The sequence below is a fragment of the Triturus cristatus genome, chromosome 8, assembly GCF_964204655.1.
Source record: "Triturus cristatus chromosome 8, aTriCri1.1, whole genome shotgun sequence".
NCBI lineage: Eukaryota > Metazoa > Chordata > Amphibia > Caudata > Salamandridae > Triturus > Triturus cristatus.
The window spans coordinates 1,605,290,424-1,605,302,636 of NC_140591.1; the positions used below are offsets into that span (position 1 = coordinate 1,605,290,424).

At 45.9% G+C, this 12,213-nt stretch overlaps 1 pseudogene; it reads right to left on the reverse strand.

Annotated features, from left to right (window-relative positions):
* Positions 1 to 5,803: 5,803 nt before the first annotated feature.
* Positions 5,804 to 11,159, reverse strand: LOC146806306 (olfactory receptor 56A4-like; annotated as a pseudogene).
* Between the last annotated feature and the right edge of the window lie 1,054 nt (positions 11,160 to 12,213).

The window sequence follows — 12,213 nt, forward strand, 5'->3', positions numbered from 1 at the left end:
ATCAAAGCATGAAAACAGGGGACATGAAGTAAATAGAGAGGGTTGCATGTGAAGTGAGATACAGAAAAAAGAATGTGGTGGGTTTGAACATTTTTGTCCTTCCTGTTCCCAGTGTGGCCCTGGTCAATCCATCTCAGTTTTATCATGCAGTGCTCTATGCTTTATACTCCTTAATACAGAGAACCAAGTTCTTTCAATATTCAGTCCTGAAGATTAGGGGACCCAGTTTTTGCAAATAAGTACAAAGAATATTTTTTGTCCAAGGCACACTAAGAATTGGATATAGATTCCAGCCCTGTGGACTGACGTGTCTCTGTAGATTTCTGAGGAGAACGTAATGGTTTAATGTTAGCTTCTTTAGGCCCTACTTCTACATGTGCACTGTGGATTGAGGGTAGAATGATTGGATGAATTAAATTGAGTAAGGGCAGCAGCTCTATAGCGTGTTGAGGAGTAAAGTGAAAGCCTGGAAACGTGGTGTCCTATGAACATGACGTGATGCTGACCTGTGAAACCCATAATGGTCCGCTTCTGCCTCTACCTGGAGGTCACCATTCAAATCCGGAATTACCTGATGTTACGCTACAAGATGACTCCATGCCCCTGGACACAGTGCACCAGTTCTGGACTCTGCTTTACACATTGTTGTTTGGTAGTTGAGCACAAGTTGTTTCATTGATGGGACCCTAGACTACAGCTACAAGAATGCATGCGTTTTTCAGTAGCCTAGGACTTTGAGTCATCTGGTAACCTTTACTCTGAGGGAATCCCAAAAGCACAGTAATATTGTGCATCCTGACACTGCAGCATCTTTACCCTCGATAAGCTACCACTCCCTTATTGGATTATGTGCCCTGCCTCCCACTTTCGCCAAGTAGTATGATTCCCTCTCCAAACCATATCAAGCGGGCTCTAAACTTTCAGTGACACACAGTGCCAAGCAGGAGACTGCAAGATTTGACTAAAAGACAGAAGACTTGACTGGCCCAATCATCAGTATCCGGGTTGGTCAATAAAGGATTTTATCATTGTCACCAAAGCAGACAGACAGTTTTAGGAAGTGCCTGTGCTGCACTGCAAACCACTACCTTTTAGCCCCCTCCCCCCACCAAACAGTGCCATGTTTTTACTCAACACATGGAAACACCATCTTCAACATTAGATAATTAAAAAAGGATGTGATGGATTTGATACAGCAGCAGACATCTGCTAAGGAAGAGCACAAACCCAACACCTAAAGGCCTACTCAGTGCTCCTCCTGCTACAGCTTCTTTAAAGTCTTCCATGGTTATTGTGCTGATAGCAATGGCTGACGTATTCTAAGCATTTTGCATTTTGTATATTGTTTCTCTACAGAACCAGCTAGTGTTGATGCAATGTTCTGTGCTTTGCTTCCATGTAGGTTTGTGAGAAATTCCTTCCCTACTATTCTGCCTTTTTTTACAAGTGCAAATGTTCATCCTATGCACCACCAAGATAATATAATAAAGCATGAAAAAACACAAAGCCGGAACTTTATTCAAGATGCATTTATTCTTACAATGATGAGAAGTAGAGTAAAATACAGTATCGTATTTAAAGCAAAGGAATTTAGGGACGTTTCTGGGATAGGTCAGATGGACCCAAGTGCAAATAAACATAAGGTGTCCATTTAGTCTCATTGAGATATTAGCATAATTTTTATTTTTAAATCCAATTTATCCAAGGCTATGGGCTGCAGTCCATGCATCGAGGACAAATCACATGATCTAGGAGGTCCACTAGCCCATCAAAATCCACCTAAATTAAGTATGTTTCTTCATAATAACAATGAAGTCTCCGTTGCATTCAACCATATGAAAGACAGTGTGCTTTCAGTCTATCTCACCTTCTATTTCTAGGAAAAAGGAACAGAAAACTGAAAAGTGACTAGTATCAGCAACTCTGATTGGTGGACTTTGGGATGGAAGAATGCACAAGCAAAGGAGGCAACGGAAAGAGAAGAAAGGAAGAGGGCGTTTGGAGGGGTTGAGGATTGTAGGACCTGGCCATTTTTGCAAAGTCATCCCTAGACTGTTTATCTTCTTCCTGTGTTTTTCTGAGTTTGTTCTTGCTGTTTTTAGAACTCTGGGCACTTTACCACTGGAGATCAGTGCTAAAGTGCAAGTGCCCCTTGTGTAAAGTATGATGGTGATTGGTTATACATGATTGGTATACTTGATTTACTGGTTAGTCCCTAGTACAGTGCACTCTGTGCACCCAGGGCCTGTACATCAAATGCTACTAGTGGGCCTGCAGTGCTGATTTGCCACCCACATGAGTAGCCCTTCAACCAGGCCTCAGACCTGCCAGTGCAGTGTCTGTATGTGCAGTTTTAAACTGCCATGTCGACCTGGTAAGTGCACCCACTTACCAGGCCCAAACCTTCCTTTTAATTATAAGTAGCGCACCCCTAAGGTAGGCTCAGGGTAGCCCCCTGGGCATGGTGCAGTGTATTTATAAGGTAGGACATGTACGGGTGTGCTTTACCTCTAATTCTGTTTTTTCGCTATCTGTCCCATGGGTTATCATTGGGGCTGCCTTGTAACATCTTACAAGCGTAAACTTAAATGGGAAGAGGCGGAGATTTGCAGTTTAGGTTCCCTAAGCTCAATATTTATAAATACATCGTTTAGTCAAGTTGGTTTTTAAATTGTGTGTTTGAAAATGCCACTTTTAGAAAGTGGCCATTTTCTTTCGTTGCCATTCTGTGTCTCTGCCTGCCTGTGTAATACACGCCTGGTTTAGACTGACATCTGGGCTGTTTGTGCATTCACTCTAGACAGTCACACAAAGAGAGCTGAGGTATGCCCTGTATCCTTATGGCCCATATCTAGACTGATGGGTCTTCCTCAGTTCGAGTGGTGGGAGGAGTTGTCACTGACACCTGAATAGGGCTGTGCCAGTCCTCACACAAAGCAATCTTCACCCCCATCTAGTGTGTCTGGATCCAGTACAGGAAAATACAGGGCTTTGTGCTCTCCACAGACTATCCATTGAAGTTTGCCTACTTCAAAGGCAGAAACAGGCATAAGTACAGGTGCTGTGACCCCACATGTTTAGAACACTTCTGGAATAAGCAGATATTCTGCCAAGAAGAGCTGGAGGAGCTGTAGAAGGGAACTACCACTCTGCTTGTTTCTGTGTTGGGCTGGCCTGCTGCTTGCTGTTTCTGTCTTGGAGAAGGAAAGGACAGGACTTTGCTTTCTTCACCCTGCTTGCCAAGGTTCTCCAAGGGCTTGTGTGTGCTTGCATCCTGTTAAGAAGCCTCAGGGGCACAAAAACTTCACCTTTAACTTCAGCACCTTGACTCCATTACTGGGAGTCCTGACCTGTTAAGTGGTGCCAATTTCAGTTTTGGGCCCTTGGAGGTGTTTGCTGGCCTGCAACCCAAAGGAAAGCCTTCCTGACCCTGTCACCAATGCCACTGCTTGTACCGCTGCTGTGATCACCACTCACTGGGTGAGTGCAGCAACAACCTCAATGACACTGCAGCCCTGGTCTCACTGACAATGACACTTCTCATTGTCATCGACACCACTGCCTGACTCTACTGCCTGCACTGTAGCCTCGGTCACCGTCCTCAATGACACCGCAGCCCTTGGTCTAACGATAACAAAGCCATCGACTCCACCATCGTCAACCAACGCCGCTGCCTGCACCAAAGCCATGGACGAAACATCATGACGACCATGAAGAACTGCCTGCGATGACACCACAGCCCCAAGTCTACCAAGGACAGCGCTTTACAAAGACGTCAAACACTGCATGCACTGAAACCACGGCCACTGCATCGTGACATGCATGACACACCGTCGATCACCCAGAGTTTGACCTGCAACCTGTGCCACTTCAAGGACTTTCTAACTCTTGCACCGACTTGCAGCACCGACACCTGCTAAACCAGCGACGCTAGCGATGCTTTACTGCTGAACTTCACCTCAAGGTCTTAAAGGCCTCTTCAGTTTCCAAGGTACTGTTTGCGGGTCCTTCTAGAGGCAGTAGACAGCCTTAGACTCCATCGAGGTCGGTCTGAGCTTTGAATTTTTTTGGTCACAATGCTGTGATAGCCCTGGATGTCACTAATAACTTAAGAAACTGTATTTTTGCTTTATTCTTAAGAAATTAACAAATTTGTTTGTGTATTTTGGATTTTTATCATTTTGGTCTTGTTTTATTTAGATACATTTTGGCTATTTTTCTAAACTGGTGTGGTGTTTTTACTGTGTTACTATACATTTGCACAAATGCTTTACACATTGGCTCTGTAGTGTAGCCTGACTGCCCTGGCACAGCTACCAGATGGTGAGCACAGTTAAATTTAGGTGTGTACTTTACTCATCCAGACTGGGGTGAGGAGACCTACTTGAAAAGGGAGCATATGGGAAATTGGGAGAGGTGGACTAAAGAACTGAAGAGAAGGAGATTTGGGGTTGTCAAGGGGCCCGCAGAAGGACAGAGGGATGGGAAGGACAACACATTTTGGTGGTGGAAGACACATAAGAGGAGACAACAGGCTTGGGTAGAGAAGGCTATGGATATAAAGTGTCCTTCCTGCAGCTCAATGAGAGTACTCCAGTGGAAGTTGAAGCTTACCCCCACACAGCCGATAGCATTAGGTGTGAAATGATTACATCTTAGGGCTGAGCCAAGATGGGTTTGAGAAAGTGTGAATGCAATGGAGGAAATAAAGTGACCGAAGTTACTTTATGATTGATAGGGTTAGACCCAAAGCCCAGTATATATTTTGTTCTCAAATGGTCGGTATGTCAGGTGCACTGCCAAAACCCAAACGTAAAAGCATTCATTTTTCAGAAAGTACCTCAGCTCATTTTAAGTCCACTAAGGTTTCGTTATAAGTGGGCAGGTGGAGGAACTGTGACCATCTGCAGCGGAAGAATGGGGATCCATCTCAAGGAACCCCTTCCAACACGCTCTGCCAATTGCTTTCATGTCAAGAGCACCTGCAGTGAATATAATCCTGAATAACACCAATACATTCAACAGCTAGAGCTAAGCCCTTTCCCCTCTGGCCGCTAACAGAGGAAGAAGTCTGCCACATTTCTCAAGTGTACAATCAGCGTCTTTGCTTCCTTGTTGCAGTTATGGTGGGATACTCACACAAAGTGCAACAAAAGTAACTGGCTAAGACACCCTCCTTAATAAACTCAAAAGAGCACATGTTGGAATGATGTGAAAGAAGTGACAGCAGTGCAACCACGTATGGTTTCTGTTCATTAAAAATAAAGGTGGTATTTTGGGTAATATGTCAGATTGGTGGTTGATGATTCATATGTGGATAATAAAGTGAAAACAGGAATCCAAAGAGTTTGGTAGGTTGTGCTACTGAACATTCCAAGATTGAATTGTTCATAATGAAAGGGAAGTGAGTGCCCATAATTGTACAAATATATGTTTAATTCTTACCTAATTTCATAGTGAGCCTCATGTGTTCATTAAATGTATTGCATTTTCTATCAGGTCAATCATTTTAAATTTTCTACATATTTTAAATGTTCCATAATTTTTCTATCAAACCATAATATCTTGGAGTAATAAACAAAACTAATAAAGCTGTGCAGATAGGCATTATTGCTGCAGAATACAAATTCCATCCATAAGGCGGAAGACATTGCTTACAGGAGATGAAAAATAGATGGACGTCCTCCTCGGGCCCACTTTTCATGTCTCTTAGGCAGCAGGTCTTGGTATAAAATGCACTTTAAATGTTCCTTTCAAACTATTGATGTTGGTATCATCCATCTCTCTGTTTAGTTATTGCATCTTAGAGAATGTATTTCCTTTTCATTTTTAGGATACCACGTTTGATCTCTGTGGTCCTCACCCCATAAATAATTGGATTGAGGACTGGTGGGACCTGGAAGTGAAGAACGTTCAATAAAATTGGAACATCATGTGGAATTACTTTCTCAAACTTGGCAGTGAATATTAAAACTAGCAGCACAGTGTAAAAAAATGAAATTAAAATAAGGTGGGAACTGCAAGTGCTGAAGGCTTTTGCGGCAGCCCCTTCACCCTGAAACTTCAATACCACAGACAGGATCAAGCAATAGGACAAAACAATCAGGATGAGGTCACTTCCTAGGAGGCCAAAAGCAACAATCAATTGGTAGAGTGTGTTAAAGGTTCCACCATTGCAAGAAAGTGCTGTCACCGCAGCACTGGTACAGAAGCAATGTTCAACAACATTTTTAGAGCAGTACTGAAGTCTGGCAGCAAACACTGGCACAGGCAATACCAGCAAGGCGTTTCTCAGCACTATAAACACAATGGCTTTTGCAACAAACCTGGTGGTGATGACAGAAGGGTATCTCAGGGGGTTACAGATGGCAATGTAGCGGTCATAAGCCATGAAAAGAAATGTAGCAGATTCCATTCCCTGTAAAATGTTCATCATGTACATCTGAAGGAAGCAGGCAGGCAGGTTGATGACCTTCATATCAAGGCACAGAATATCCAAGATTTTGGGTGTGGTGGCCGTGCATAGGTACACATGCATCAAGCTAAGAAATAGCGAGTCCTTATTTGCAATTTTTAAGGAATTGCAAATAAAGAATCGCTATCTCCTATGCATGATGCAGATACCGAAAATACACCGAATCGGTAAAAATCGCTAACCGCGTTAGCGAAAATACCCCAAAAAATCGCTATCTGGGCAAAACACACATATTGCGATCTCGCAATTAGCGAAATCGCTAATAGCGAGATCGCAAATAGCGAAATCGCTATTTTCGAGTTCGCAATTTCCGACTCGCATTGGGAACAGCCTGATGACATCAGAACCAGGAAGTAACTCTTCCCATGGTGCAGTCTGTGTCCATAGGAAGCCAGAGCAGGAAGCTGAGTGCCTGTATAGAGCTGTGGAGAGGACTACTTAGCATCCAGACCACTGCAAACCCAGGAAATGGCCAATACATCAGCAGAGGAGGGTGCAGGTGCCAGGAAAAGAAAACTAAAGTTCAGTGAGAGGGAACTGGAGTACCTCATTGAAGGGTAGTGAAGAGCCATGACAAGCTTTTTGGGAAGCTCTCCCTTAAAGTCCCAGAGGCAGAGAAAAGACGCCTCTGGAACAAGATCAAGTCAAGGGTCAATGCTGTGGGTGTGACACACCGCAGCATCGATGATTTAAAGAAATGCTGGTACGATCTGCGCAGCCGTGCCAAGGAGCAAATTGCCCAGAGGCTGAGGGAGGCAAAGAGCACCGGAGGAGGACCATCGACAGTCCCGGACAACACAGCCCTGGAGGACCTGGTGGAGGGCACAATCCTGGCGGAAGCTGCTGTGGGGGTGACGCAGATGGATACATACGGCGCAGCCTGCAGTACAGAAGGTAAGAAGCACTATGATAAACCCATCAATGTACATTTTAATAGCGCCCATACAGTAATAAGAAGGCAGGCAGCTGTAACCAACCCCAGTCCACAGTCCATATACAGTTACTAATGCATCCTGGGAGTTGTAGTCACCTGAAGCAATTAGTGAGTCACATTGCACTTTGTGTGACCATTGTGCCCAATATGCATTACAGACAGCGAATACAGAGAGTGAGAACGTAAGAGCAGACATAATCACCATGTAGCTAAACATTATCCAATGAAATTTTAAACCTGCACTGTTTCATACCACAGGTGCTGAGGAAGGAGACAGTGATGGGAGCGAATGCAGGGAGAGCACCCAGTCCACCGCAGAGCCTGCCATTGCAAGACCAGTCACACCTCCCAGCACATCCCAGGCACCCACACGACACAGGGCTACAATCCCTCTTATGCAGCCAATGGAGTGCCTTCCTGAACCTGACAGGGCAACTGCAGAAGGCCAGCCTCGTGTCAGGTCCACCACCACCACCCCGCAGACACACGTCCCGACGATGCAAAGATGGGGCCACACAACTGCACAGGCGCCATCGACTCCAAATGTCTGGGGACCCGTTGAGCTGCAGATGACAAGGGTGCAGCGCCTGCAGGCACGCCACATGGGAGCCATCAGCCTGCAAATGGCCAAATTGAACATAAACCTCTCCACCATGGCAGATCGCATGAGTGACCTCACTCAAGCAGTTGTGGAGGGCAACAGGGACACCAACGCCACATTGCACGAGCTCGTGCGTGTGATGCAGGAGGGACAGAACACCGAGCAGAGGAGGCATCGGCAATTCATGGGGCACCTGGCTGGATTGACAGCTCCAACCACAAGTTGAGCAACGCCACTGCACTGCTGTCACTTCGGTCGGTGGCAATGCAGATCGACATGGGGCATTGTTGTGGGGACTTGGCTAAGCCTGGGCAAAGCACTACGCTACGTTCGCGTAGTTTGTGAAGTTCGCGCTACTTCGCACTACGCGAACTGCACGTAGCACAGTGCGAGCATGCGTAGCGTAGTGTTGCGTAGTGCTGCGGTCATTTTTTGCTTGCTCGTGGTCCTCAACGTCAAGTTGGTGACCGCGAGCAAGCAAAATGACATCCCCGCGAGACTTTTTCCTTGTTCGCGATCAGCAACATCAAGTTGGCGATCGCGAGCATGGAAAATAAACCTCCCGGTGAGATTCCCAACACGAGGAGGTCAGGTTTCGCATTGCAAGTGGTCACGTATGCTCGCGACCGCTCGCGATGAGAAACTACCAGTTCGCGTTGAGAAAGCTGCAGCTCGAGTAAAAATCTACTCGAGCAGCAGAAAACTACAGCTCGCACTGTGCAAGATGCCATTTTCAATGATTGCACAGTGCCGGTTGTTTGTCCGCACTGTGCAACCATTGAAAACGACATCTTGCACAGTGCGAACAAGGTACTACGCAGTTCGCGAAGTGCTACGCGTAGCTCGCATAGTGCGAACTGCACTTTGTGTAGCTTCGCGAAGCACTACTTCGCGAACTACGCCCAGGGTTAGACGTGGCCAGTGCCCTTAGCCAAGTTACCACAGCTGTAGAGCAGATCCAGGCTGGTGCAGGTGGCCTCAGCAATGCCACTGGAGATGAGGGGAGTGAGGGGGCATCCAGCGTGAGCAGCATGTCTGCACCAGTCAGCCCCGGCAGAAGGTGTAGTACACAACGTTCTACAATTCCACCAATGGATGACGATGGCGCTGCAGGAGATAGACGCATCGGTGTGCGTGGGAGGTAGCGCTGAGCACTCACATCCCTCCAGACAATTGGCCATAGTGGCATGACCATGGTCAGGACATACAGAGGGACTGGTAATGGAGTCCCAAACATTATTCCTCATAGTGCCTCGGTACATGACGTGAATGTATCCTTAGCCTACATGTATGTTTAGACTCACAAGAGTCCATGTGCAAGTGCAAATAAAAACTTTGCATTTGATGAATGATCGTTTCTGTCTCATGATTACTTACCTTTGAAGTGATGTTGGGTCATGTGGGCACGTATCAACTGCCCCTCCGCATAGCTTGCAGGTTGCGGGTGTGGTGGGTGTACAGGGGGCTGATTGTCCGCAGTGCCGTGGCCATCTATGGGAAATGCGTATCGTGGGAGCTACAATGGGCTACATTGCACATGCTGCCACTATCCGACAGCAGGTCACCGGCTGGTCCTGCATCGCAGCACCAGGTCTGTGCAGAATGTGGAGGCGACTCTTGACCTATCCAAATGTCCTTTCAATCACATTACCTGTCCTGGTGTGTGGTGCGTTGTACCGCTGCTCCTGTTGGGCGCCTAGGTTCAACTATGGAGTCATGATATAGTTCCTCACCGCGCATGCACTGTCACCTACAGGGTAGCGTGGAATGTGTATGTGTCAGGTTCGCATTGCCATTACAGAATGCTTTAGTGTGCATGAGTATATTGTCTGACCTAGCAGGTGTCCCTCGCCATGTCCCCCCCTGAGCAGGCGTGTGTGAATGCCAATGTATCGGAAGATATATGGATCATTGATGCTCCCAGGAGATTGCGCTGCGATGTCCGACATGATGTCATTCACATTGCACATTGGTTGGATGTTGATGGAGTGTTAACAATTCCGGTTACGGAAGCTCTACTCATTGACTGATGGTGGACATATGGGTAGTGTGTGCAATCTAGTCATTCATATCACATTAGTGAACTGGGAAATTCAATATGAATGGAGTCTGGGTGGGTTCAATTCCATTTGGGTTTTGGGGAGGCTGATGTGGTTGTGGGTCTGAGTCATCATGGCAGCCAGGAAGGTTCTCTAGACACGTGAGTGGGAGCCTAGTGAAACCCCTCCCGCTAATGCCACTACCCCCTGGACACCTCCTGATGCAAGTAGGTGCAGGCAACATTACACCTGGACATGGGGACGGTTGGCATGGGTCCTCTGTGTTTTGCGGCATTGTTGTTTCAAAATCGGCTATGTGGCTGAGTTGTATGGCAGCATTGATCATGTACTACTCATATATGTCCTCATCGGTGTGCCACATCTGAGTGATGCGCAGGCAGAAAGCCCTCTCCTGGAATCTCCTTCTGCCCTGGCCTACTGCATGGGTCCTCATCCTCCTATCACACAAGTATTGTGCCGCCTTTGTGTGCGTCCTCTATGGACTCAGTGGTTAGTTGCAATGGCCCTCACCAGCTCCATCATTTGTATTGAGGTTAAATGGCAATAACATTTTTTTACCACCTGCTTCTGATTCTCCTTATTCTGCACTTGCTAAAATGCGATTTTTAATGAAATCGCAATTAGCGATTTTTGATGCATCCATTTGCGAGTTTTTTCTGCGATTCCTTATTTGCTCCCGCAATTCAGGTTTGCGCTGATTCTGATTCGCTATATCTGGAATCCCGGTATTTGCGAGTCGGTATTTTAGCGATTTTGGGATATTTGTTTGATGCATGGGGATTCGCTTAAATGCGCTCGCAATTAGCTAATCGCTATTTTTGCGAGCTGTTTTTGGCTTGATGCATGTGCCAGTAAGTCCCAGATCAAAAACTGCGAGTAAGCTGAGGAAATAATACATGGGTTCATGGAGGGTATGACTGACAGGATTGTGATATTGGAGACGAAGGCCACAAGGAAAAGAAGGGCCAGAGGGATGGACACCCAATGCTGCCAGCTCTGTATACCTGTAAAGCAGATCAGCACAAAGTGTGGAACTTGAAAGTTTGAGGTAGTGTTGGCAGCAGACATAACTATGTATCGCATTAGCATCTGAAGAAAGAGTGAAAAAAGGAAAGAGGGCATTTAAGGGGTTACATCTTTACACTCTTACCATGTCCATGTATTGCAGCATTTAAAAATCTGGGTTACTGGTTGAGGGGATGAAACCCTACTCAAACAACCTCACTTCTGGTCAGGGTTAGACACATGCAAACCCCAATTTAAACTGTGTTCAAACCTCTGGTAGCTTGTCACAAGCAGTCAGGCTTAACATGGAGGCAAGGTGTAAAGTATATATGCAGCATTTCAAACAGCAATAAAGTTTAAACAGAAACAAAAATTAAATATTAGAGTCAAATTTCATAAATTACTTAAGAGCAAAACAACTAAAATCCATTCAGTAGAACCAGAGATTTGGAATGGTAAATATTAAGTAACAATAGTGCCTAAAGCACAAATTGCCAACTGTGGGTATTTGGTCGCAGTGGACCGGGATAAAGTCACAAATTCATGGCACTGATGAGCTACGAATCAATGGAATGGAATGAGCCCATGGAGTTTGAATTAATTGAAGCATTTCCATCCAACATATAGTTTCCTTCTTGATAAAATTGAGCTGCCTTAGGTGATGATGGAACTTACAATTCAGTGCTGGGCTTGCTGTACCATGAGACTGAAGCAGCACCTTAACACTGAAGTTGCTCTCTCCAAGACGAAAGCATGTCTTGGCATGTTGTTGTTATGGTTTGGGGGCATAACATTGCTTTAAAGGTGGGCGAGTCACTGACAGCTCAAGCTAGGATCTAACCAAGTGCCAGTCTCTGGGTTAGCTCGAGGTCATCTTGGAAAAAAGGCAAGGTGATGTGGTCTTGTGGCTACAGTTACCGACCATGCAATATTGGGAAGCTTGTTCAAATCTCAACCTTGGTACAGTACCCTGTGAATCTTGGAAAGTTCTCCTACATTAAAATACTGTAACTTCCGAGTATAAGGACCTTGTGACAAATGCCGCTAAGACCCTCAGTAGGGAGCAGCAGGGCCGCCTGTATGATGTTGGTGACAAGGCCGGGAAGCTCCTAGCTTGGCTGGATAAAAAAGAACGGGT